The following is a 12,923-nucleotide window of genomic DNA, read 5'->3' on the forward strand; positions in this document are numbered from 1 at the left end:
CAGACAAGTTTTCCCGTACCCTAATTTTAGTTAGAGGGTACTAAATTGTGAGTAAACTACCAAATTACAATTAAGAAGCCTCTTTAAAGGGGGCTGATGGATTTTAGAAGGTCGGGTGCACTGCCATAACCACTGAGAATATTTCTAGCTCCAGAGAAGAGGTGTAGGTTAACCTTAAAGCAGCCCTTTTAGTCGTGTCACTGTTTTGTTTCCCTTGGCACAAGGAACAGATCCCTATTGATTTACGGAAAATAGTGAGTTTTCAATGTTGAATGCAATTGCAGCTATTCTAAACCTTGTATGTTTTACGTATCATTCGAATTGCTACTCAATTCTCGCTTGGCCAATACAAAAAATGCACTGGAACATTCCGCGCATCATCCAAATCAGGCTGATTTTTGGCCAAACCCCTCTCGAATATGTCTGCACATGAGCGACAGCCCCCAACTGGTGGTGCAATGGTGCTGCTGCTGCTACTACCTAATGATGACGAGGACGCAACTACCAACAACAGCAAGCAACCCATCCACACCACCGACGATGATGATGACGATGATGATTCCATCCACCAACGACGACGATCTACGAGAGAAGAAAGCCAACGGGATTGGGCAAGCGAGCGTCTGCGAGTGAACCGGAGGGATGTGTACCCATCAATCATGGCTACATAAACAACAGAGCGAACGGGGAAACGCGCGCGCTTGCTGCCAGGCGATTGGGGATTTACGACCGAGCCGAGAAGGTTGCTTTATGTATTTCTCGTTTTTGCTGCCCGTCGTGTCTCGCAAATCGTGTGCTCATTTTATGAAATGTGTGTTGCCTTTGCTCTTGTTTTTAGCAATGGTTTCTGCGAAAAGTTGGTTGGTGGTTGTGATTCCTCCCCGTGAGCGCACTTTAGTGGTGTGTGTGGTTGTTTTTACATAAAACATCTATAAAGTGTAGGAAAATATACGCGCCTCCCGTGCAGAGGACAGCTGGAAAAGTGAAACATGCAAGGAAAAGGAAAAGATGCACTAGACATTGCTTTAATCAAGAATAAAAAGAAAGAAGAGTAGGGAAAACAGTAATGAATGGAAAAAGAAAAACGCAATAAGGAAAAGTTGGGGTAATATAATTTGCTAATATATGTATAAATAATATATAAATTGTGTCACGGCTCAAGTGGGGAAGAAAAGAAGATTCTCGCTCGGACTGAACCATTTTCAATAACTGGAAAGTCTGTATTACTTTTTGAATCATCCAGTTAACAAACTCAATTCACAGATACTTACTTCTTATTGCTGCAGTACATAAATCCGTCTCGTGTCCCCGTTCTGTCAAAATGAGTGTTTGGATTCCATTTATCCTCCCAACATCAATAAAAAGAATACAACCTTAAAAATTTCCCTCCACAAAAAATGCGTAACAAGGGCTGCTGCTTTCTCCAGAACTGCATGAGCCCCCTTCCAATTACGGACTACTAAATACGGTGGCAGTTTGCGCCGGGTTTCTATGTAGTCTGCTCCCTGTAAATCGTTGTCACGCTGGTCGGTCGGTCGATCGCGAAACGAGCCAAGAGATTTACGACCGTGCGTTTATTGGAGCACGCGGTGTTCGGCGGAGGTCTGCCGGGTGTGCGTCTCTGTTTGCCACTTTCTTCCGTTTCGCTTGCGTTGACTTGTTCTCCTGACTGCCTGCGTGCCATAGGTTAGGTTATGGTTTGCGTTTGTTGCCCCCCCCCCTTCTGCCCAGAAACCAGCGCGGAAGGATACATGGCCGCAAGTGAGTGTCGGTTCTTTCTTTTTGGCCCATTTGTAGGTCAACGACTTGTTGATGGTGGAGGCCATCACCACAGCTGATTCTGCGTGGGTAAGTTATGGCAAGTGGTCGTGATTTAGATATTTGCAGGATACCATCCACCGTCAAGAGTCATATGTGCGAGATTTTGACTTTGTTGTAGGTGGTAAATGGCTGTAAGGCATTATCATTTCATATGAAATCAGTAAAATACTGTCATCTAATGAACAAGACCAGAGTTGGTTGGAAATGCTAACATGAGGCTTTAGTGTGATGATTTATTAGCTAGAGAATGATCTTTTAGAAGAATGTAGGTGGATAGTTCCGTTAGAGTACGGCAGTATGAAAATTGAATAGAAGTTGAAAATGAGCGAAGGGCCATTAAAGCGACAGTTTTCAAGATGACGCACATTTTTGCCTAGCCCGTACGATGTACGCGGGGACTTGAAGTATGTCTCCAAGTCCACAGGCAAAAATGTGCGTCCCTCTTGTTGCTCATAAACTGATTCCACAGCCGCAGTCAGTTTATGAGCAACAAGAGGGACGCACATTTTTGCCTGTGGACTTGGAGACATACTTCAAGTCCCCGCGTACATCGTACGGGCTAGGCAAAAATGTGCGTCATCTTGAAAACTGTCGCTTTAATGGCCCTTCGCTCATTTTCAACTTCTATTCAATTTTCATACTGCCGTACTCTAACGGAACTATCCACCTACATTCTTCTAAAAGATCATTCTCTAGCTAATAAATCATCACACTAAAGCCTCATGTTAGCATTTCCAACCAACTCTGAAAATCGTTAACTTCGCGTATGAAGTAACATAAAAAACACTTTGAATGGAACAAGACCAGTTTGGAAAGAAATAGGATCAATGTATTTTTATAGGACAAGGTTGATAGAATCTACAAATGGCTGTAATCATTGTAACAAAGTATATGTAGGACAAACCAAGAGAACTTTAGCAACTAGATTTAAAGAACATATAGCGAAGGTTAATAAGGCCAAAAAGCAAGAGGAAAAAGGACTAACATATAATTTCAAATCAAAGGTTGCAGAACACATCTTCACAGAGGACCACCAACTATCGACGGAGGACATCACGATTTTACGGACCGTATTTACACCATGGAAATTGGATGTTGCAGAAAGCCTCGAGATCAACAAACAATATAATTCAACTTTACTCAACAGGGATCAAGGAAACGGACACACACCTGTCCTAAGTTTACCTAGTTTCTAAGTGAAAATGTATCTGTGTTAATATATTTTCGGTAAATGCGATGTTTTTCTTCAGTCGAGTATTAGTACAAGACACTGAAGAAGTCTACACATTGTAGACGAAATACGCCTATCTGTCTAGGATAAACAAATAAGGTAGTGTATTTAAATGGAAATTACAAATGGCTCTTATATAATACACGAATCTCAGAAACTGTGAAGATTGCATGAGGAAAATTGTAAACACATGTGTAAAACATGAATTATTGACAATAATATTGATTATGTGAATGCAGAAATATTGCCAATACCGATGTTTTGAAGTCAGTAAAGAAAATATTTACAATACGATAATTCTCAATAAAAGCAATCGTGTAGAGTTCACTTAAGGGTAACGTAAAAGAGACAGAGATATTGCAACAAATTCTCACTATTACACCTGCTTTCTCTAACGGTGATGATGTAAAAGTAGTTAACATGTTTGTAAATCCACGCTTCACTTATAACTAGCTTAGTGTTATAATTGAAGTCGATGGCGATACGTATAAATGTTTTTTTTTTTCCTTTGGTTTGTTTTTTCCGTCGATCTTGTTTTCCGTGCTGAGCACCAATGCTACCGACGTGCCAGGAAGGCAGCTCCCACACCTGGACCCTACCTATCGACCCATCATCTCATGAACCGGGAACCAACGGTTTTACTTCCCATCCGAAGGAAGGCGTGATCAGAGATGTTATGCCTCAGAACATCCCGGCGACGCCGACTGGGATTGAACCCAGGCCTGCTGGGGTGAGAGGTAATCACGCTTACCACTGCACCACCGGCGCCGTTTCGTATAAATGTTTGTTATGGGCGAAAAAAGTAAATGTAGGGTTCGATCGGTGCACGATAGTTCCCGCGATTAATGTGTTGAGATGCTTCAAATGTGCTTAAAAATTGTGAGAGATGCTCTAGGTGCAGCCAACAACACAAAACGTCGGAGTGTACGTCAACTGTATTGAAATGTATTAATTGTTTAAAAATGACTGACTTTTTGGTCAGAAGAATAGCAGCTTGCGTTTCAATAAATAGCAGCCAAGTTCCAGGAATGTGAATCAATTCGATTTTTTTGTATTTGAATATTGCGGGGTTGTCAACAAACTACGTAGCATTACGTCAGGTTGTTGAGGAAAAACATCCTCTTTTATTTTATTATCTGAAACTCACATTGTAGAAACTGAAGTTTTGATCAGTATAGTACTCCGGGATATATTGTTGCTGCTTGTTTATCACATCCTAGACACACTGGCAGTGTTGGTATTTATGTCAAAGAACCAGTTCAATTCAACCTTCGTACCAACGAAGTTATTGATGGCAACTGGTTTTTGGGCATTACAGTTGTATGTGGCATGAAGATGGAAAATTATGGTGTTTTGTATCATTCTCCCAGTTCTAGTGACCAGCGTTTTGTTGAAGCTTTAGAGAACTGGCTCGAGACATTCCTTGATTCTAGTAAATTAAATATAGCTAGCTGATTTTAATATTAATTGGTGTGACAACCATAATTCGAATCATTTGAAGCGTTTAGCTGAGTGTTTTAATTTAAAGCAAACAGTAAATGAATATACGCGTATTTCCAGGCACAGTAGAACTTTAATTGACGACGTTTATTCCAATTTTGATTCCATTTGTTCAGGTACGGATACTGATTTGAAAATAACCGATCATGAGACCTTAGTGATTAATGTCTTAGACCATGTTAACGAGAACGATAATTTTGTAAAATTGAAGTGCTGGAGGAAATATTCGAAGCAAGCTGTTTCGAATCTTGTTGAGAGTAGCGTGGATTTTACATTCGCGGCCGGTAGCTTAGATGAATTTATAGCTGTTCTTAATAACGCTTTGAAAACGTGTACCATTAAACTAGTTGAGCAAAAGTTTGTTTCTTTGAAGAACTCGAACAGCTGGTACAATTTGAATACTTTGCGTCCTTAACGGAACAGGGACAAATGGTACAAAAAGTTTAGTCGATCAAATAATGACAACCATTGGAATAGGTACACAATCGTGCGTAATAAGTATTCACAATCGATAAAGAAAACTCGTTGTGAATATGTTCAAAGGAAGATTGATCAGCATCAAAATAACAGCAAAGAGTTATAGAAAATTTTGAAATCTTTATTTAAACCTAGTAATTTCAAACCGCGGTCCATATCTTTTAATGGCACATTAGAACAGTCAGAACAAGTAATTGCAGCTACGTTTAATGATTATTTTGTAGACAGTGTTTTGTTGATCAATCAATCCATTGGTCGATGAACCTGATGAAATAAAACAGCCAGTTAATAGTTGTTGTAGATTTAAAGTTTTTCACCCAATTACATTAGATGAACTCTAAATTTGTTTTTCATTAGGAAAATCTTCTAGAGTAGATAATGTTGATGCTAGAGTTATTCAAGATTGCTTTCATTCCATTGGCCACATCTTGCTGGACCTTATTAATGAATCATTGCAAACTGGACATGTGCTACAAATTCTTCAAAAGTCCTTAGTGGTCCGTATTCAAAAAGTTGCTGGAACGGTTTAAGCCAAAGAGCTTCGTCCCATCAACATTTTCCACATATTAAAGGAAATTTTAGAACTTGTTGGTTAAATGCCAGCTGTTGAAGTATTTAAATAGTAATCGTTTGTTGATACCTGAACAATCGGGATATCGGGAAGGTCATTCTTGGCAAACCGCGTTGAATTTGATATAAGCGAAGTGGAAAAATAACTTGGAGTGTAAAGATACGATAGTTGCTGTTTTTTTTATCTTAAACGTGCGTTTGAAACAAGTTCTAGGCCCTTATTGTTAAGATCAATCAAGCGCTTTGGAATTACGAGTACTGCATATAAATGGTTTGAAAGCTGACGTCTGACAGAAGTCAAATGACTGTTTTTAATGATTCTGTTTCCAGTCCCGTGGGGAATAACCTTGGAATGCCCCAGGGAAGTGTATTAGGGCCCCTGTTATTTATTATGTATATTAATGACTTGCGACGTGTTTTACGATTTTGCGACATTTATCTTTTTGCAGATGATACTGTGTTATTCATTGCAGCTAAGGATTTAGATGATGCCGTTTTACACTTGAATGAAGATTTGCGTTCTCTAAGTAGATGGTTGAAGTATAATTAGTTAAAATTGAATACAAGTAAAACTAAATTTATGGTAATTTCGCGGAATCGAGTAAATGAGAACGTCTCTGTTGTAATTGATGATGAGACTATTGATCGCGTTCGGGAGATTAAATATCTTGGCGTGATTATTGATGACACACTTAAGTTCAACTCTCACATTGACAATGTCATCAAGAAAATTGCCAAGAAGTATGGAATTCTATGTCGACTGAAAAACGATTTAACTATTGCCAGTAAAATACAGCTATACAAATCAATCATCGCTCCTCATCTAGACTTTTGCCCTTCCATTTTATTTCTGGCCAATGCAACACAAATATCGAGATTACAGCGCTTGCAGAATAAAATAATGCGTTTGATTTTGAGATGTAATAGATTCACTTCCTCAACTTTGATGTTAGACGCCTTACAATGGTTGTCGGTGAAGCAAAGCATTGTATATTTGACTATGGTGTTCATTTTTAAAGTAGTTAACGGTTTGCTGCCTCGATATTTGTGGTGTGATCGAATTGAAAGAGGTAGTGACTTTCATAGATATAATACTAGAAACGCGGTTGAAATAAGAACACCACATTTCTTGACTTGTGCTTCACAAAATTCATTATATTATAAAGGAATAAATGTTTTCAATTCGATGCCTAGACATATCAAACGTTCAGCAACACTTACAGAATTTAAAAGACACTGCATTTCACACGTTAAAACTGTCTTTTGAACAGTTATCCAGTGATTTTTTTTATGGATTGACAAATTCCCTTCTACGAATAACGAACTTATAAATAATTTAGTAATTACAATAACAAACGGATAACAAACGCCTTTTTAGATGCCAGAATACCATAGTTTGTTATTTTGAAGGTCTTCTAATGCCAATTCAACAACTTTTTTAGGTGCTATTGTCTAAACTGAAAGATCACATTTTGTTATTTTGGTATTCATTTGATATTTACAAAATATTTCGATAACTGAAAAATATCAGAACAAGGTTTTTTACGACAAGCATACCCAAATAAGGTATCATACCACATTAATATATTCATTTGTTACCGATTAGCTATCGGTTCCTGCTCGGGTTATGTCATGCTGGTCAACACCAAATTTTGGTGTCAGGTCAGAATTAGATACTCATTAGTTATTTTCTCCTACTCGGGAAGCGTGACTGCGTTCTCACCTCACCCAAGCCAAGTCGGCTAACAAAATGCAGGTGTGATAACAGCAGAACTGGCAACCTAAATATAGCATTGACGAGCCTGACATAACCCAAGCAGCAACGAATATCTCGATACCATAAATTGGTATGGATGAGCCTGACATAAGATAAAATACCAAAAAAAAAAACCCACAATACTATTTCAATACCACATTCAGCAAATGCAACACTACACAGGTATTCTTTTGGTTTCCAAATATAAATGTTTGTTATTTACAAAGAATTTCGCATGTAATTTTTTTGTATTATTCTTTAGTATTTACCTCCTATGTCAGGGTGATCAACACCAAACTTTGATATCAAGTCAGAATTATGTATTCATGATTTATTTTATCCCGCACGGGAAGAGGTAAAATACCAAAAGTAAAACTATAAAAAAAGTTTTACGAATAACAAACTAATAACAAATTTAGTTATTATAATAACCGATGGATAATCAAAGCTTAGTAATGCCCGAATAGCATAATTTGTTATTCATCACGTTTTGACACTTTGGAATTTATTTAATATTTTTCAAAATATTTAGAAAATTGAATAATATCAAAACAATAACATCAATCCAGGGTTACTTCCAATCACTTGCTATAAAAAAATGTTTTTTCGGAATTATGAAACCATGAAATAGTATAATGCTAATTAGTGCTTGTAAGTTACAAGAAGAGGCCATGAAGTATATGTTTGACACATAATTCTGTCAATATTGCTTTCAGTGCGTCACAATCAACGAATTTACGAATCGTGAGCGCTCACTCCCAGGCATGGAAAATTATTTACATTCATTTAATGCATTCATTTACATTCATTTGCCTCTAACTTTTTTCATCAACAGCAGTTTGCAAAATGATGTACAGAACTTTTGTAGGTTTTGTTATTAACTACAACTTTTGGCCATAACTTAAATCTGCACACTAACTTTAGATTACTGGAGTCAGTAAAATATTACTGGGTTTTTGAATTGCGGATCGCCCAGTTATCATCACAAAAATAATTTGCATAACCGAACTGTCCGTAATGTCAATCTGTCAAAAATAACTGTTGATTCAGTAATTGGTTTGAGTTGCGTATACTGGAAAACCCAGTATTTTGTTTTGTTTATTTTGCTGCAATTTAACTGATAAGACAGTTATTTGGTTCATTATTGTACCGTGTTACCCAGTTGTATTAAAAGTAGATAATGTGCAGTCATAAAAGTACGAATCCTGGTGCAATTCACCGTTTATAATATGCCAATTAATATGACGACTTAATCCCTTGACGTACCCCGGAACAGCGCATCGACAGTGAAAGCAAACAATGCAAACATCCATTTTGTTAATCAAAATTTGTTGGAGATCAAGGAACTGCAAAAAGGGTAAATAATAATTGTTGGTACTAACGAAATAGTACTTCAATTTCGCTGTCGAGCTTTCTCAGTTCCGTCATGATACAATTCATGATATAATTAAAATTTTAACAAAACTGCGCGATTAAACACTTGCTCCCGGATTTTACTGAAGCTAAAATGGCGGCAGGAATAAAATTGACAGGTTATAGTTTTACAATTCGTGGTCGGTAAAACAAGATGGCTATTTTGCTGACCAGTCGGTAAAAAATAAAGACTACTTAATGCACAGTAATTATTTTTACTGACTTTTCGTGAAATCACGAAAATTTGGATATTAACGACTTTCTCAGTAAATAAATATTCTGTGTACAGTATTTTGCATCAAACGATACCGAAGTTCAGTTTGTGTTTTACAGAACGTCGGTTATTCACCTGATTTAAACTGAATTTTCAGTAAATCTTTCGTTTTACGGTGTAAGCCCAGTACAAAAAAATACCGAACAACTAAATGCTAGATTAGTGTGTGTATCTCTTATGCATCACGAACTAGAGTGGGCAGAACTTGATACTGTTTTTCAGTGAATGTAAAATACATGCACTGAAAAACAGTAGTTTCTTCTGTTCGCTCTGGTTCGTCATGCAAAAGAGATACGGATTTGAGTTGTTAACAAAAGTTTTAGCTAATAACAAACCCTATAATAATTCCACACATTATTTTGCGGAATTCTGTTGATGAAAAAAGTTAGGGACAAATGAATGTAAATGAATGCACGAAATCAATGCAAATGATTTTCCATGCCTGCGTACTCCACAGGTGGCGAAGGTGGCATTTGCTACACAATAAAAACCCGGGGGACGGAAAATCTCTTTAATGTTTCTTGAATATCTACAAAGTCCCTTTATCCTTTCTTCTTGAAATTGTGATTAGTTTCCAAACGTTCCGTCAACATTTTTCAAACTCCATAATTTGTGTTTTCTTATTTATCTCATATCTTACTTGACTCTCTCCTAATGTCAGGCAAAATCTTGAGCAATTTCTAGAATTTTCCTAAACATTCATGGGCAAAACAAAGCCCTTACTGCGCTAACCGAAGGAATGGTGCAACGCACTTTTGTTTCTCCGAGGCACTCGGTCCTCCTTGTTAAGTCATAAGTACTATACTAGGCTAAATAAGGGCAAGATAATGGATATGATGATAGTTAAAATCAAAAAAAAAAAATAAATAAAGATACATAAACATGGATTCGCTTTATGCGTTCAACTCAGAATACCTCTGGCGTTTTACAAATCATAACCAATATGGTGTCTACGTTGCTGTTAAATTTATGCTGGAGGTGCTAGATCTGGGGGTAGTTATGAATTGGAGTTCGAGTTGTGGAGAGTTGACTGTACTTCAACATAGATGAAGTCAAAATCGTCCATTAATTATGTCACACATTTAGGGGGGAGGGAGGGTTTTGAAAACTATGACGAGCCATACAAAAAAAAATTAAGGTTCATACAAAAAATGTGACAAAGGGGGGGGAGGGGGGTTTTAAAATGGGCCAAATTTGCGTGACATAATTAATGGAACATCCCTTAGCGATAAGAACTAATACTCCATTAAGTTTTTTTTTTCAAATCTTTATTTTAAGTGAATCCTGTTGCAAAAGTGTTGAAAATTTTGTGGAAGTGAGGAGGATCTCTCGGTTTTTGACGGTCTAATTGACCTAAATTTGGAAGCGTGGACGCTGTTCGTAAAGTATGAGATCACCAGTTTTTACACATTGCAGATGCATGCTAGTCCAACGTTGCTTCTCTGTTAGATGATCTGGTAATAAGGAGTAGCAACCGCGAGCGGTTAATCATTACCATGTTCAACTATGGCTGTACTATCTAAAGTGATTCAGCACTTTCTGAAGTTTTTCTGCAGTAATTCAATACTTGAATTATTTGAAATAATTGCAACTATTGTTTACCCCTACCACGATATGTGCTCCTGTTATCGTCGACTTGACGATCTCGAGGGGACACGGGTGGGGTAGGTGCTGCTACTGTACCTTTCGACCATTGACAGTAATTGATGGTATGCTCCCAGTGGTCAAGTCGACGATGACAGGAGCACATATCGTGGTAGGGGTAAACAATAGTTGCAATTTCCAAACCTACGACTGGATGCCTTCCTTCAAATAACAACTGAAGTGCGGTAAAAATCGGTAGAACTGTTTCAAACACACAGTTGGTACTTGAGCGGGTCGGTTTTCATCTCTTTTTGCCAGTGGTGGCGGGGGGGGACACCCCTCACCATCCCTCTCCAAAGGGGGAGTTTGGTAAAGAGAGATGAAAAAACCGATTTGTACCTTCCTTAAAAGTTGTCCTAGCTCGCTATTCTAATATCTATATGCAATCTTCACACTGCCGTACTCTAACGGAACTATCAACTCTATGCTTTCATCTACTCCATCTATTGTATAAAAATTACCACTACAGTCTGTTATTTGAAATTAGCATCTTCAACTATATTTTGTTGAATTTTTACCTGTTCAATTTTTACATATTTTTCATTTTTTTCCCTGAAGCTATTTTCAATTTGACATTTTTTTTATCAAATTCCCTGAACATGTATATCAGGGATGCAGCCATTCCAAATTTTTTGTTTTTTTTTTTTACGTAGAACTACGTCTTTGTCGACTATACTGGGGTGCAAATCAAAAAAATATGTGGAGTGAAGGAAAGTTAGGTTTTGAACGCTTGTAACTTTGTCATTTATAAATGAAATGTAAATCCAAATACACCAATCGATAGGATATTACATAACGAACCTGCTGAAATAAATATTTTTCCAATTTTTTTTTGTAAATAAACTTATGAAAATGTACAAATGATAACACTAGTTTACCGCATTTTTAAACTCGGTAAGGTGATGATCATTTCCAATGCAAAATCCTACGCTGAATTCAATGCCGTGGTCAGAAAAAATTAAAGTAGAGCCATTTTTGAGATATACAAAAAGTTTGATTTTTTGAATTTTGGACAAAAGTACGATTACTAAAATGTCAATATCTTTGGAACTTATACACCAGTTTTAAATCTTTTTTTTATGAAAATGAAGCTAAACAAATTTTCTATCGTTCACTAGAATATTATGTCTTAATTAAAAATTTAATTTTGAAGTCATTTAAAAATTTACAGCATTTTTTTTAACTTTTCCTGCGAATTTTCCATAAAAATCTTGTTTTAATCAACATTTTTAATGGGATAAAAAGATTAAAAAAATCATTCCATAATTTATTCTTAAAATCCATTCAAAACCGGAGAAGTTATGAGCATTTTTGTAAAACACTTAAAAATGTTGCTGAAATACAACAGCTTTAGAGTTCCTTTTCTAGGTGTCGTTGTAAGCATCCAAATCGCATGTAAAGTTTTCATGGGAGATTCTTTTCTCTACATATCAATTTGATTAAGGCATAGACATTTCGGAAGTTTTATGTACGTCTCAGAAGTTTTACTGACTTAGGTAGTTCTTCACACTTTTCGGAAGATCTCCGGACTTCTTGGAAGTTTAACGGACTTCTCGAAAGTTTAACGGACTTCTCGGAAGTTTAACGGACTTCTCGGAAGTTTAACGGACTTCCCGGAAATTTTACAGATTTCCCGGAAGTTCTATGGACTTCTCGGATCTTTTCTGGTTTTCTCAAGTTTCAAAAGAAAAGTTCATAAAACTTCCATTGCCGACATCTCGAATAAAATCTTCGCAATTCACCGATAGCTCCGACAGCTAAGAGCTTTTCAAAAGTTCAACGAACTTCTCAAAAGTTCAATGAGCTTCTCAAAAGTTCTACAGACTTTTGGAAGCTCTACAGACTTCTTGGAACTTCTATGGACTTCTTGGAAGTTTAACGGACTTTTCGGAAGATCTACGGACTGCTCGGATGTTATACGGACTTACCGGATATTCTATAGACTTTTCAAGAGCTCTATAGACTTTTCGGAAGTTCTATGGACGTCTCAGAAGTTTAACGGATTTAGGTAGTTATTTGGACTTCTCGGAAGATCACCGGACTTTTTGGAAGATCTCTGGACTTCTTACAAGATCTTCGGACTTCTCAGAAGACCTCCGGACTTCTCGGAAGTTTAACAGACTTCTCGGAAGTTTAACGGACTTGTCGGAAGTTTAACGGACTTCTCGGAAATTTTACGGATTTTTCGGATATTCTGAGCACATGTCAGAGTTCGCGGAAGTTTTACGGACTTCTCA

This window comes from Ochlerotatus camptorhynchus, unplaced genomic scaffold (assembly GCF_037179485.1).
Source record: "Ochlerotatus camptorhynchus isolate MF236.1 unplaced genomic scaffold, CSIRO-AGI_Acam_v1.1 ptg000015l, whole genome shotgun sequence".
In the NCBI taxonomy this organism is placed as follows: domain Eukaryota; kingdom Metazoa; phylum Arthropoda; class Insecta; order Diptera; family Culicidae; genus Ochlerotatus; species Ochlerotatus camptorhynchus.